The following is a 14254-nucleotide window of genomic DNA, read 5'->3' as shown; positions in this document are numbered from 1 at the left end:
GACTAATTTTGGGCAGTTTGCTACCAACCGGCAACCAAGTTGGTTGCTAATCGCCTTTTTCCTTTTAGTCTAAACTAATTTATACTTTCAAACCCTAAATCCCAAAAATCCCCTAAATCAATTGATCTAATTCAGTCGACCATGATTACCCAAAGAAAATCTCTGAAGTCTAAACTAGTTACTGCCGTATGCCCTCTGAAGTTCTGATCAAGCACAATCTTCGAACTTAGTTCTAGACTGTGGAAAGTTTTTTATCGTCATTCTCTCATACACTTGTAGTAGAGTTGATCAAGTGCGGGCCGGCCCGTTTAGCCATGCTTACTTAGGCCGCTATTTAAGCGGGTTTGGTCATAGTAAAATATTAAATTAACGGGTAACGGACAACAAAAATAGGCCCGTCAAAATTAATGGGCGGGTATAGAAAATGAAAATGTCCATGTGCCGCCCCGCTAGGCCCGCTTTAAAAAATATTTTCCTATTTTTATCTACATGACAACTACAATAACATTAAAAAAATGTATATAACTAAAAACTAATTTTTTTTTACGTAAAATTAAGCGAAACGAAGCCGAGCTTAAAAAAAAGGTTCATAAACTTACTTTAATCTTGGTAGTAGGTAGTTTTGTTTAAGTTGACAACCAATTTTTTGTTTTATTTTTGAGTCAACGAGCCCGCGGGTCGGCTTGCCTATTTAAATGGGCGGGCCTGGATAATCAAACATGGCCCGTTATAATGGACACAGGCAACAAAATTAGGCTCGCTGGACAATTTTTCAAGTCTAGGCCCATTCATGTCTGGACCAAACCCGCAAATGATCACCTCTAACTTGTAGATAGCTGAACTAATTTATAGTTCTAATGCAGTACCAAAGTTGTGCAGGGGAATTTCTAGGACAACTATTGCATATATTTCCTGTTTGTGAATTTGTTATGTGCGGTTAGCCTTTACCAGTTTATGGATAGTTGTTCGCTCGACTAGTTTAGATTCCAGAGATTTATTTAGGTAATCAATTGATTTAGGGGATTATTGGGATCTAGGGTTTGAAAGTATAAATTAATTTGGGGGAATTGGGGAAAACATTATTGAATATATTTGGGTAAAGTTAGTGAATGTGAGTAAGGGTAATATGGATACTCCGCGTAAATTTTTCATTAACAAGTCGGAAAATATGAAAAACGAGTATCGGTTCAAATATACGGTGCTGATTAGGGAGTATACGTAAAAGTCTGGGGGTTATTTGTAAAAAACAGAAATACATGTTGGTTTGTAAAAATACGCAAATACATGGTGGTTATTTGTAATTTATCCTTGTTCTTTTCATTATATTGTATATGATTGTGTTGCTTCAGCTTTGTTGGACTTGGTTTGTGAAAATATAAGATGATAAATACAGCAAGTAAATTATACAACTACCACCAGTTGTATAGTTTATGAGCATTATAATAAAGTTTTTGAGTTTTGTTTTAAAAACTAGTTCTATTACCCGTGAAATTAACGGGGTGGTGAAATGATTTTTGGGGTAATTTTTTTTAAAAAAAAAAATTATAAAATCTATTTATTGCTCGTAAGTGTAGATACCTCATTTCTGCACCTCCCGCCAACCACCCAGTGATGATTGGGCCGCATGTTTGGTATGCGGAACGATTTATGACAGTTCGTAAGTTTATCGTCAAGTGATAGCTCAAATACTTGTGTCTACCCCTTGGTTGTCATCTACGCGCCGATACAGTCGTTTTGACAGTAATTAGAGTTCATTTGGAGTCCTAAACCGTTTAAAATGCCGAATCGGAATGTCCTAGAATATTCCGGATTTTTATTCCATAAATTAATTTTATATCTTCTGGTAAAATATATCCCGAAAATCTTATTTTAAGAAATAAGGAAGTAGAAATCCACCGCAATTCCCTAAAGGAAACGCGGAATTCTTTTTTCCGCAGGAGGAAACCACTGGGGAAATGACGCAATAGATGCTGCGCCTCTTCCAAGGGTCGCAGCAGCTGCTGCGCCTTTTCCCCAACTCATTTTTGCCTGTTTTCATATTTTTCCGTGATTTATTTCCAAAGTTTGAGTCATTCCATAATTCTCCATATTTTTTAATATAAATAGGGACCTTCGTTCCACATATTTTTTACGCGAGTGTCCGCCCTACTCTTCTCCCTTTGCATTCGAAGACCGTGCTCTAAGCTTTTGACGTCTACGTGCTTGATCAATCGACCATGTAAGCTCAGATCATTCTGAGTACCAGTCACGTTGCATGACCGACCAATTTGACCACTACATATCAATCAACTTAATTTAAATCCTCTTACGAGGGCACTTTATACATACATGCGAGTCGAGCAATCACTAAAATGATAACTTAGTTAATCTCGTTTCGTCAAACATGTAAGTCTGACGGTGTAAATCCCATTCTTTTTATTGTATTTTATTTTTTTGTACCAACTAATGTAAGATTTACGTCAAAAGTATGTTTAAAACCGACTTATAAAACCCTTTTATTAAACTGCTTTTACGGATTAGCAGTAACTAGACGTGGAGAAGAAACGCAGCAACTGCTGCGCCTCTTCGAAGAGTCACAGCACCTACTGCGCCTCTTCCAGAGGCAGCCGCAGTTCCTGCTCTTCTTCTTCTTCCTCGGTTTCCTGTTGATTTCGTTCCTTTTTGGTTTTAATTTCTTATTTTCTTTCTTTCATTCATACATAATAAATTTTAATACATTCTTAATATTTATCGTGTTTTATTTACGGCTTAAATCCATAATAATCGATATTTGCAGGTTTTCGTCATTAAATCAAACCCGGGTTTTGGAGATTCGATTTGTTCATATCAAGTCTCTGGACTTCGACTTTTGTACATGTTTATTTCCAGTTTATCATATCTTTCAGTTCGTTTCTATCTCCATAATTAAACCTAGTTAGTTCTAACTCGTTCTTAATTAGTTTTAATCCGTTCTAATTTGTGTTTATCGCTTTTATGACGGTCTCATATATGATTAACACGCTAAATCACTTTCACTTGAGTCGAATATCGATAATCAACCTTTAAACATACCAACGAATATTAACAACTCGCAGTTCTGACTTCACAGCCAGAGCTCACCTCAGGAACAGACGCAGCGAAAGTTGCGCCTCTTCCAAGGGACGCATCAATGCTGCGCCTGTTCCGGGATGAGTTCTGTCTCTGAACTTCCGATCTTGCTTTGATTTAATCCTTAATTACGTAATTAATTGACTATTAGCCATAATATCACCCCTAATCTGTCTAACTTTATTTTATTTTTCTTTCTTTTCCTCAAATCGTCCGTCTTAAGTATATTTTTGACGTAAATCAGTTAATCCATTGTAATTTATTGTAATTTTAATTATCGCTATTTATCATATTTAATTATTTATGATTTATTTACTTGTTTTTTACATGTAATTAATTCTAAACCCTAATTCGATATTAATAAGTGCTAACTATTTGTTCACCGACAGAGTTTAATTCACATGCTAGGATTAAAATATTGGATGTTGCATTGCATGCATATAATCGACAACATATCAAATATGAATAACTTCCCTAATCATTAGTAGATGCCGCTATCGAGGCGGGCGGGATTAGGTGTTCAGTAAAAGGACTTCCTAATACGTACCCTCACCCCTTACTCCAAATCTCTGTGAACATCCATGTTCATTGGCATCCACGAGAGTCATTATAGACATAGAATGCTAAGGGCAACGAGTTCTTAGTGTCTATGTCATTACTTAGTGTGTTGACATGGCACGAGTATTCGAACGGTTTCAATTTCCCATAAAAATTGGTGGCGACTCCACAAATGCAAATGCTTGTCTCAAGCTCCCCCGTGTCCATAGTTTCGCGACTCCGCTGGGGAAATACACTTACGTGTTGCCAAGGGTGAAACTTGAACAAGGTTAGGGAATAGTTTGTACGAGACAGTTGTCGGTTTTCATTACTCGGCCTTCTTAGGTCGTTTTATTCGGCCTTCCTAGACCCAACCTAACCCATTCGACCAATCTTCCCGTCTGGACGGTCCAAATTCTTATCTGGGCCTAAAGATAGATATCGATTGACGTCAACCATACCGTGGTACATACTCATGTTTGTATCAAGGGCTTTCACTACTTGAGGAAATGGACTAGGAACCGGCCTTACTCTTGTTTGGCGCGCACCTCTCCACAGACCAGGGTTTGATTGCTCGGTATGGCAACCCACCTTTTAAGCCAAAACCCTTATAAATGCACTCAGCATACCGTTATAATGCTTGTATGAATGCTTATATATGTTCACCATTTTGAAACAAAACCATGACGACATTTTGTAAATAAAAATCCTTTTTCAAAAATGTAAACATTTCAAAGATGGCCTAAAATAGCGCAAAATGAGTCGAAACTCTGTCCAAATGTCCAGTCAAAATTCTGGCCTCAAAACCTATTTCAAAACCTCACTTCGAGTCAACACTCCTACAACTATACTACAGTTGTTTAGGACAAGTATTTCAAAACTTTGTCATTTTCAAACCTCACTTAACACAAGTGGTACACTCCCACTTCACAAGTTGAGTCTTTTATGAGTACGTGTGCTAAAATGGTCGATCGTGTTTTGATTCGTCGTCGATCTCTTATCCAGTTTCTAAGATGCCTGGAACTAGTCACGCAAGTGTTAATGGACAACCCCAAAATGGTAATGATCTTATCCTAGTTGCGCTCGTTCGTCTCCAAACAAGCCAAGACCAAGCTTATGCTTGCCTCAATTCTATTGAAGGCCGAATTGTTGCTGTAGAAACTAGGCTTCCTCCTGCAGAGAATGATGTTCCTAATGCGAGCGTCCATGATGACATTCCAGCCTTTGTTGGACAACTAGAACCCAACCCTCTACTAGGTCCTACTGAAACTGAAAAACGACTCCAATACTTAGAGGAGCAACTAATGTACCTTAAGGGAGATGACATTTACTGGGAGAATAGTCGCAAGTATGAGGCGGTAAATGCTCAATTGCCAACCAACTTCAACATGACTGACATCCCAAAGTTCAAGAGGCATAAAAACCCTTTGAACCACATTCGTGCTTTTAAAGACTGCATGTCTATCAAAGGCATCAAACCCGAGATGTTCCTAAGGATATTTCCTTCATCTCTCGACACCATTCCTAAGCAATGGTTCTACTCTTTGGAACACAAGAAGATCGCCACCTGGGATGATGCCACAACTGAATTCACTAAGCAATACACGGATAATGCTGAGATCCAAGTCAACATGCGCACTCTAGAGGTTCTTACCCAAAATGAGAAAGAAGGCTTGACCGACTTCCTAAGTAGGTGGAGGAATACTAGCACGCAACTGGTTGAACGTCCAGATGAAGCTACTCTTGTGGAAAAGTTCGTGGATAACCTGAGACCCATTTATGCAACCACTTGAGGTACCAAAACATAAAGACCTTCAAAGATCTGACTGTGCTAGGGACGAGAATTGAAGATGACATCCGTAAAGAACTCTTGTCCAAAACGGTGGGTCGTGGATACCAAGGTTCAACGAGTCGTTCTTATGGCTCTACTAGCAAGACTGATGAGGTCAACCTTGTTGAATCATCAAAGAAGAATAACCCACAAAGGAAGTTCACAAACATTGGCGATACATACTCCAATGCTCTGAAAAGATTGATGAAACAGGGTAAGCTCCAACCCATAGGGCCTACACCTGATTCAGAAAAGAAGTCCAAATTCTGGGATGAGAATGCATACTGCGAATATCATAGAGGCAAGGGACACGATACAGAGAAATGTTTCAAACTAAAGCATGTCCTTCGGATATGATCGATGATGGTCGTTTATCCATACCTCCCGGAGGTAAGCCTAACAATACTCAGAATCCTCTTGGAGTTCTGATGATTACAGATGAAGAATCCACCTTGGATTGTTCACACTTTATCTCTCCAATCGAGGAGGAGGTCAATGGAATATGGGCAGATAGCGATGAAGATGTCTACCTCCAGGATCTTCCCTTGATCAAAAGTGTCGAAAGTCTTACGGATGAGATCATTACCACGATGCTTCGGGACGACCACCCCAACCCTACAACATTGATCACTGACACCAACTCAAACCAGCAAAAAGGATGGAGAAGGTCGATCAAATGGACTAATAACCAAGGAAGGCTCTTCAAGCTCACAACTGGATAAGGAGAGATGTTCAAAGGAGAACCTGAAGACGACGAATTCGAGACAGAATCGTAGTCGGAGTCGGAATCAGAGTCTGAGTCTAGAGAAGTCGCTAGAGAGTCTTCTTTTGTCGTCACTCCCCATCCCCTTGTTTCTCCTAGCATAGCGTCAAGTAGTAACAGTAGCTTGGGAAATGCCCCAGCAGCTGTCCCTTTACCGCCACTGACTACTGAACAGATGGTTTCTTTGTTTCAACTATTTTCAAAATTTAATATGAATAAATCAGATTCTGCTTGCTCTTCGTGTTATTCTGAATGCAATTCTATTTACGATGATAATGAGGATGATCTAGACCCAGAATCAGTCGAATTACCTCCCTACATAGTTAAATAAATATTACAAGAGAGGGAAGGGGCACTAGTTATAGAGAACACCGAACCCATCAATGTAGGAACCGAACTAGAACCCCAAGAACTTAGGATAGGGACGACCTTAAACCCAACTGAAAGGGCCAATTTCATCGACCTTCTACACGAGTTCAAGGACATTTTCGCTTGGTCCTACAAAGACATGCCAGGAACCGACAGAGATATTACAGAACACAGAATTCCAATAAAACCAGGTTTTAAACCCGTAAAACAAAAGCTTCGTCGAATGAGGACCGAATGGGCTCTTAAAATCAAAGAATAAGTCGATAAACAATTCAAAGCCGGGTTCATCAAAGTTTCTGAGTATTCAGACTGGGTGGCTAACATAGTCCCCGTACCCAAAAAGGATGGGCGAATCTGAGTTTGTGTTGATTTCAGAGACTTAAACAAAGCAAGTCCCAAGGACGACTTCCCTCTACCACATGTCGATATATTGGTAGATAATACAGCAGATCACGCGTTGTTATCCTTCATGGACGGGTATGCAGGGTATAATCAGATCAAAATGGCCATAGAAGACATGCACAAGACGGCCTTCGTCACTCAATGGGGTACATATTGCTATACTGTCATGTCATTCGGGCTAATCAATGCTGGAGCTACATATCAACGCACTGCGACCACATTGCTACATGACATGATGCATAAAGAAATAGAAGTGTACGTTGATGATATGATTGTCAAGTCCAAAGATAGGAAGGGGCACATTGATAACCTTCACAAATTCTTCCTAAGACTGCGAAAGTACAACATGAGGCTCAATCCTCAGAAGTGTGCATTCGGAGTAACGTCGGGCAAGCTTCTGGGATATGTCGTCAGTCAGAGGGGAATAGAAATTGATCCATCCAAGATCAAGGCTCTAATCGAAATGCCACAACCCCAAACAAAGAAGGAGGTTAGAGGATTTCTAGGCAAAGTACAGTATATAAGCCGATTCATATCAAAACTTACTATGATCTCCGAACCCATTTTCAAAAAGCTCAAGAAAACAGATCACACCATACGGGATGACGACTGTCAAAAGGCGTTTGACAGAATTAAAGAGATACTAGCCAAGCCACCAGTGCTCATGCCTCCTCAACGAGATCAACTTCTTGGTTTATATCTCACAGTGACCGAAACAGCCATGGGGGCTATGCTCACATAAACTGGTGGGAAAGAAGAAAGAGCTATATACTATCTTAGTAAAAAGTTCTTGGAATATGAGTACAAGTACACACCTCTTGAAAAGACATGCCTCGCTCTTGTGTGGGCAACAAAGAAGCTACGTCATTACATGCTTAGCTACTCTGTCAAGGTGTATTCTAAAATGGATCTCGTCAAATACCTCTTCGAGAAACCCGTTCTCAACGGACGTTTGGCAAGGTGGACCTTAATGCTCTCAGTGTTCGATCTCAAATATGTACCTCTGAAAGTTATAAAGGGGCGCGTCGTTGCCGAATTTTTCGCAAATAACCCCATCAACGACACCCAAGCAATAGATATATGGTCATTTCCATACAAGGCTATATCACAAATCAGTATAGACTCTTGGGATCTTTACTTTGATGGAGCATCAAATATAAGAGAATTTCGAATAGGAGTGTTGCTCATTTCTCCTGAAGGTGAGCATACACCACTTTCTGTCAAACTCGACTTCGAGGTGACGAATAACGCAACGGAATATGAACCTTGCCTCATTGGTCTACAAGCAGCAGTAAGTTTAGGCATCAAGAATCTTCGAGTTCATGGAGACTCCTCCTTGATCATTAACCAAATTACGGGATCTTAGAAAATTTGAAGTGAAAGTCTAGCACCTTATCAGGCTAGGATAGATCAAGTCGCCCAATTCTTCGATCAGGTCACTTATCTACACCTACTTCGTGAAGAGAATTAATTTGCAGATGCTCTTGCGAAACTTGCATCCTTGATTAATATGCCAGACAACATTTTAGAAATGCCTTTATGCATCGAACGACGGTCGGAACCAGCCTATGTACACCACCTTACAGATGAAGAAGAAAATCCAGGGGAACCTTGGTTTCAAGCCATCCTAAACTTCAAACTCAATGGTACATACCCGCCAAATATGGATAAGAGGGGACAACGAGCCATACGCCTACTAGTCTCTCAATACCTCCTAATGCAGGGATAATTGTACAAAAGAACACCTCTTGGTGTAGTCTTGCGTTGTCTTGATCATTCACAGGCACAAAAAGTGATGGAAGAAGTTCACGATGGAGAATGTGGTCCTCACATGAGTGGACCCATGATGGCAAATAAAATCACGCGTCTAGGATACTACTGGACCACAATGGAGTCATATTGCATCAAGTACGTCAGACATTGCCATAATTGCCAAATCTTCGGGAATGTGCAACACGTCCCCTCTTCACTACTTTACATGACATCTCCTTGTCCGTTTTCTTCTTGGGGAATTGACATCATTGCGAAAAACACTCCAGCCGGAACAGGAGGTCACTGTTTCATTTTGGTAGCTATCGACTATTTTACCAAATGGGTCGAAGCAGCATCTTACACTAGTCTCACCGCCAAGAACGTGGCAAAGTTCATACAAACCAATATCATATGTCGATATGGTTGCCCACATGAGATCATCAGTGACAATGGATCACATTTCCAGGCTGAGACTGAGCAATTATTAGCCAAATATAAAATCAAACACCACCATTCCTCGCCATATAGACCTCAAACTAATGGCACAGTGGAGGCAGCTAACAAGAATGTCGTCACAATCCACGAGAAAATAATCGATAACTATTGCGATTGGCCCAGCAAGATACCTTTTGCGTTATGGGGTTATCGCACATCAGTTACGATGCCCACTGGGGCCACTCCTTTCTTTCTCACTTATGGCATGGAAGCCGTACAACCAGTTGAACTAGAGATTCCATCTTTACGCATTCTGCTCGAAAGTTAAATTCCAGAAGCTGATTGGAAGAGAGATAGATATAAAGAACTCATCCTCTTGGACGAACGAAGGCTGCGCGCATTACATAATGTGCAAACATATCAGGCACGTATCAAACGAGCCTTCAATAAACGGGTTAAGCCCAGAAATATCAAAGAAGGAGACTTGGTGCTTAGATCAGTCAGATCTCTCCTACCTGTCGATCCACGTGGAAAGTTTAAACCCAAATGGGCCGGACATTTCCTAGTTAAGTACATACTCTCGGGGGGTGCGGCTAGGATTACAAACCTAGATGGGAATGAATTCGCTAACCCAACCAACCTCGACCAACTGAAGCGATGTTACCCTTAGTATAAGATAGGAAATGCGCCACGCGAAACACCTACGTGTCGCTCATGCGACACTGTAATACTACGTATTTATGAGTCTCTGGGTACTCTATCGAGTAGGCCTTACTCTGTCGAGTAAGGGCGAGTTGCAGATTAAAATAGTTTCTGACCTGTTGGGTACTCGATCGAGTAACGTGGATACTCGATCGAGTAAGGGGGAACTCGATCGAGTACCTTAGCTACTCGATCGAGTAGCCGGTTTATTGATTGGTCCGTTTCGTGTTCACAATTAAAGATGTGGTCGTTGGGTTACGGTCGAATCAAAACACAATTTATAACTTCACAAACAACTCTACAATTAGTAAAGAGGCAAGTAAAGGTCGGATCCCAAGGGACGGGTATTGAAATGAGATTTCTATTGCAACTAGTGGTGTCTAAGGGGTGTCACAAATTGGGTTGATGTAGAAGGTCACTAAACTAAAATAGCAATGAAAATAAACAAGCAAGATGAATTAAAGGGGTGTAAACAATTGATTAAAAGCACTAGGGTGTCATGGGATCATAGGGGAATCATGAGAATTGATCATACAAACATGTTCTCAAATTATAAGCAAGCAATTATTGTTGTGATGGATTGAGTTGGGTTATATCTTACAATCCTAGGAAAGTTTGGGTCCCGGAGCCGAATCGATTAGATTGTACAACACCTACAAGTCGACTTAATCTTCCCTACTCAACAACATGCATGGTCTAATGAGAATCGAGTTGGGTTATGTCTTACAAGTCTCATTGAAAAGATAGAAGATGATAGTAAATGCAAGGATTCATAGGCTTAGCATTTCATCAAATATAACATGTGCATGAGTTGAGATCAAAACAAGCAAGCAAATAAAACATGAAAGCATATTAATTTAAGCATGAATCATTCCCCATGTTGGTTTTGTAATACCCGCCCTTTTAGGGACCCTTTGACCATCGTTGACTGTCCTCGGGAACGGGAGTAATCTTAGAAAAGTATGCCAAAGCCTCTTTGAGCTACGTGTTAGGAGTGGTACTCGATAGAGTAGAGGCTACTCGATCGAGTAGCTAGGGCACTCGATCGAGTAGGGGTTACTCGATCGAGTATGTTGGTACTCGATCGAGTGCCTGGTTTTCACGGGGTTTTATATCGCGTTTTGTTAAATCCGCAAATCACTTTCGCCACTTTCCTCCTATCCTTCAGCCGCCTCTTTCCCTTCCCTTCACCTCAAAACCTCCATGGATGCCTTTTGAAGACTCTTGAGCCTTAGGAGAGCGTCCCTTGAGTCGGGTAGCGGTCTTTCGCCTTGTCTCTCCCTGTTAGGTATGTCATAATCATCATCCGTGCCTTTGTTTCCATAGTTAGGGTTTTGCTTGTAGTAATAGATATTTACATGATGGTAATAGGCTTTGCTTGTGCGCTGGATCTTTGTGTTTGTCGGCGTGGATTGGTTGCGGATGCGTAAAGGTAGGTTCGCCTACTCAGTTACTGTAGATCGTCTAGTGTGTCGGTCGTTGTGATAGTATTGTGGTTGCTTGACATGGTAATTGTATTGTGTTGTGGTGGTGGTTGTGATCGTTGTGATGGTTCTCGAGATGCGTTCTCGGCTGAGATGGGTCGCTTGCGGGAGTGACTTCACGCCCTAGTTTCGCCTTCTGTGGAACCCGCCACAGAAGGGATGTGCACATTAATGAGCAGGGTTATCGCTCGTACGATGAGCGGGGCTTAGGTGGGAACGGCGGTCCCCCACTGCGGGTGGTCCGGTGGACGATCGTGTGAGAGGATGTTGGTGTGTTGTGGTTGAGTGTGAGCCGTTGGCATTGTTTTGTCTTGCTAGTTGTAGTCGTATTCGCTGTGTTGTATCTCAGTCCTGACCTTGTGTGGTTGTTTGTTTGTTATGTGTCTGCCGTGATCCCTTATGGTGAGCAAATCGGTCTTAGCGGAGTTGATGTCGTGGATAGGTGAGTCCGGGGCGGGGATGAGTCTTCACGAGATATGATGGTCATAGCGTGTAGTCCTTGAGTTGTACCCTGTATTGTATTTTGGTTTGAATCACTTGTAATATAACTTAATAGTTCTTTTATTGACGTTTGATAATTACTTTCCTCGGGCAACCGAGATGGTAACGCCTTATATGCTAAGGAAGGCCTAGTTAAGGTTCCTCTCACGAATATCGGGGTGTTACAAAGTGGTATCGGAGCGACGATTTTGGAACCTGTAACAAATGAACATAATGAACGTAGAGAGTCTAGTAAAATGAACCTGGTGTATGTGTAATGGGAGCCCCGGCTGATGCTAAATTTTGGGTGAGTAGGCGCCCTCATTTCAAAATCTTGGCCCCATGACACTTAAGCCGATCACGGGATGGGAATGTGGAGTCCGTGTGTCTATATGTGCTATGTATGTTAATTGTCTGGAGCTACCTCCGGTTAAGTTTGTTAGAATAAATAGAGGTGTGATAGTAATGTTTGGGAGGAGTATGGTAATTATTGACGAGGTTATCAAAGCTCGTTGGATGATTAGTGAGCTTATAGAATAGCTAGGAGTTATGTGACGAGATTATACGTCATGGAGATGCGTGAAAGTGTGAATTTGAATGTGTAATATGAATAGCGAACACGTAGGTGTTTGTCATAAAATTTATGATGACGGAAGTTGTAAGTGAACTTGTAGATCCTACCGCGGTGACTATAATGATAATTATAGTATGGATGAGTAATAATTCGAATCACGGGATGTGGTAATGTGTATATGCTTCGCTATTTAGTTGAAATTTTCCGCTGCGTAATATTTGATTTAGGCAAAGTAAATTGCTTATGATAGAATGTGAAACATGGTAGATTAGTTTGTTTTGAAAAGTACGCATTTATGCAATACGTGAAAGAATGAACTCATATTAGTTTAAATGTTTCAATTTAGTAGTAATATACATAAAGTAAGCTTAAATGTAGTATGATGGTGTGATTATGTTTACGGAAAGTCGGTAGCAGGTAAACCGAGTAGGGTAAAGGTTGTAGTGTACGTGGGATAAGCTTCATTTGTTTGGCAATATGGTAGACTTTGTTCATAATGGTAATACGTGAATAAATTTGATAATGAGTGCCGAATTCCGAACTTAGTGGGAATCGACACGCAGTGTTGTTTTTGCAGGAATCTTCAAGTTACTTCGTACTTTTGATCGAGCACTTAGCCATACTTGACCGAGTGCGAGTGCGTACTAGACCGAGTAGACCTCACTCGATCTAGTCAGGAGGCTATAACGTCGGAATGTGGGAAAATTCCCGCAGTTACTCGATGATTTAGCTCCTACTCGATCGAGTAGGGTGGTACTCGATCGAGTACCCTGCACTCGATCGAGTAGGTTATCAGCGAAGATTCCTACGGGTTTTCTTAAAACCCTTCACCTTTCTATTTCTTCTTCTTATTCCTCCATATTTCGGCACAACCATCCTATATCACTCTTAAATCCCTTAATCTCTCCCAAATCCTCTCTTTCTCTTGGGTTAGTAGTGATTCTTGGGGTCGATTTTCCTTGTTTAATTCGTTTCTTTGCTCTACTAATCAATCAAGGTAAGTTATTCTTCTCAATTTATGTGATATGTTACTTTGAATGTGTTAGAATGAGGAGGTAATCTGAAATTTTCGATTCACATGATGTAATAGTTGCTTTAGATAGTTGAAACATGATTCATATGCCTCTTTTCCATGTTTGTTGGTGATTAATTGCTGTAGATTAGATTAGAAAAGTTGCAAAGATGAAATCGAAATTTCTAGGGTTACAAATTTGAAAATTGATTTTTGATTGTTCTACATTGATTAGGTGATGGAATTAAGTATTATACATTGTTTATATCATGTGGAAAGGTGAATTCTGATGATTATCACCTTAGAAAGTTGCCTTAAAACTCCGTCTTAAAAGTGCCTTATGGGAAATTCGTGACTTAGAATTGGAAAATTGAAGTGGTAATTGACAATATAAGTATAAATTGAACTTCAATATAATAATAGAAACAATGATTGATGAATACATGCCACAATTTTCACAAACAAAGACCGTCTAAAATTTTGATTGAGTTGTTTTACATAATAGTGAAGAGTGATATTGATTTGTCATAAATTATTCTTTCTCTTGCATTAGTGACATGTAGTTTGCAATGTAAATGGAACGACCTTTAGAAGCATGCTAGGATATTCAAATTGCTGAGTATATGTGTCCACATGCCAAACTTTCGTAATTATGGTTTATAAGTGGCTACAAACTGAGATCATATGATAAAATTGAGGAAACTATTGATGAAATATGAATACCTAGCGAAACATCTAAGCTTAATGACATGAACTATGAGCCTCGAGTATGGAATTGGTTAACGAGTTAGTGAAGTTGCCAATTATATAAAACTCGAATTGTATG

This window comes from Silene latifolia, chromosome Y (genome assembly GCF_048544455.1).
Source record: "Silene latifolia isolate original U9 population chromosome Y, ASM4854445v1, whole genome shotgun sequence".
Classification (NCBI taxonomy): Eukaryota; Viridiplantae; Streptophyta; class Magnoliopsida; order Caryophyllales; family Caryophyllaceae; genus Silene; species Silene latifolia.
Note: the sequence above shows the minus strand (reverse complement) of the source record.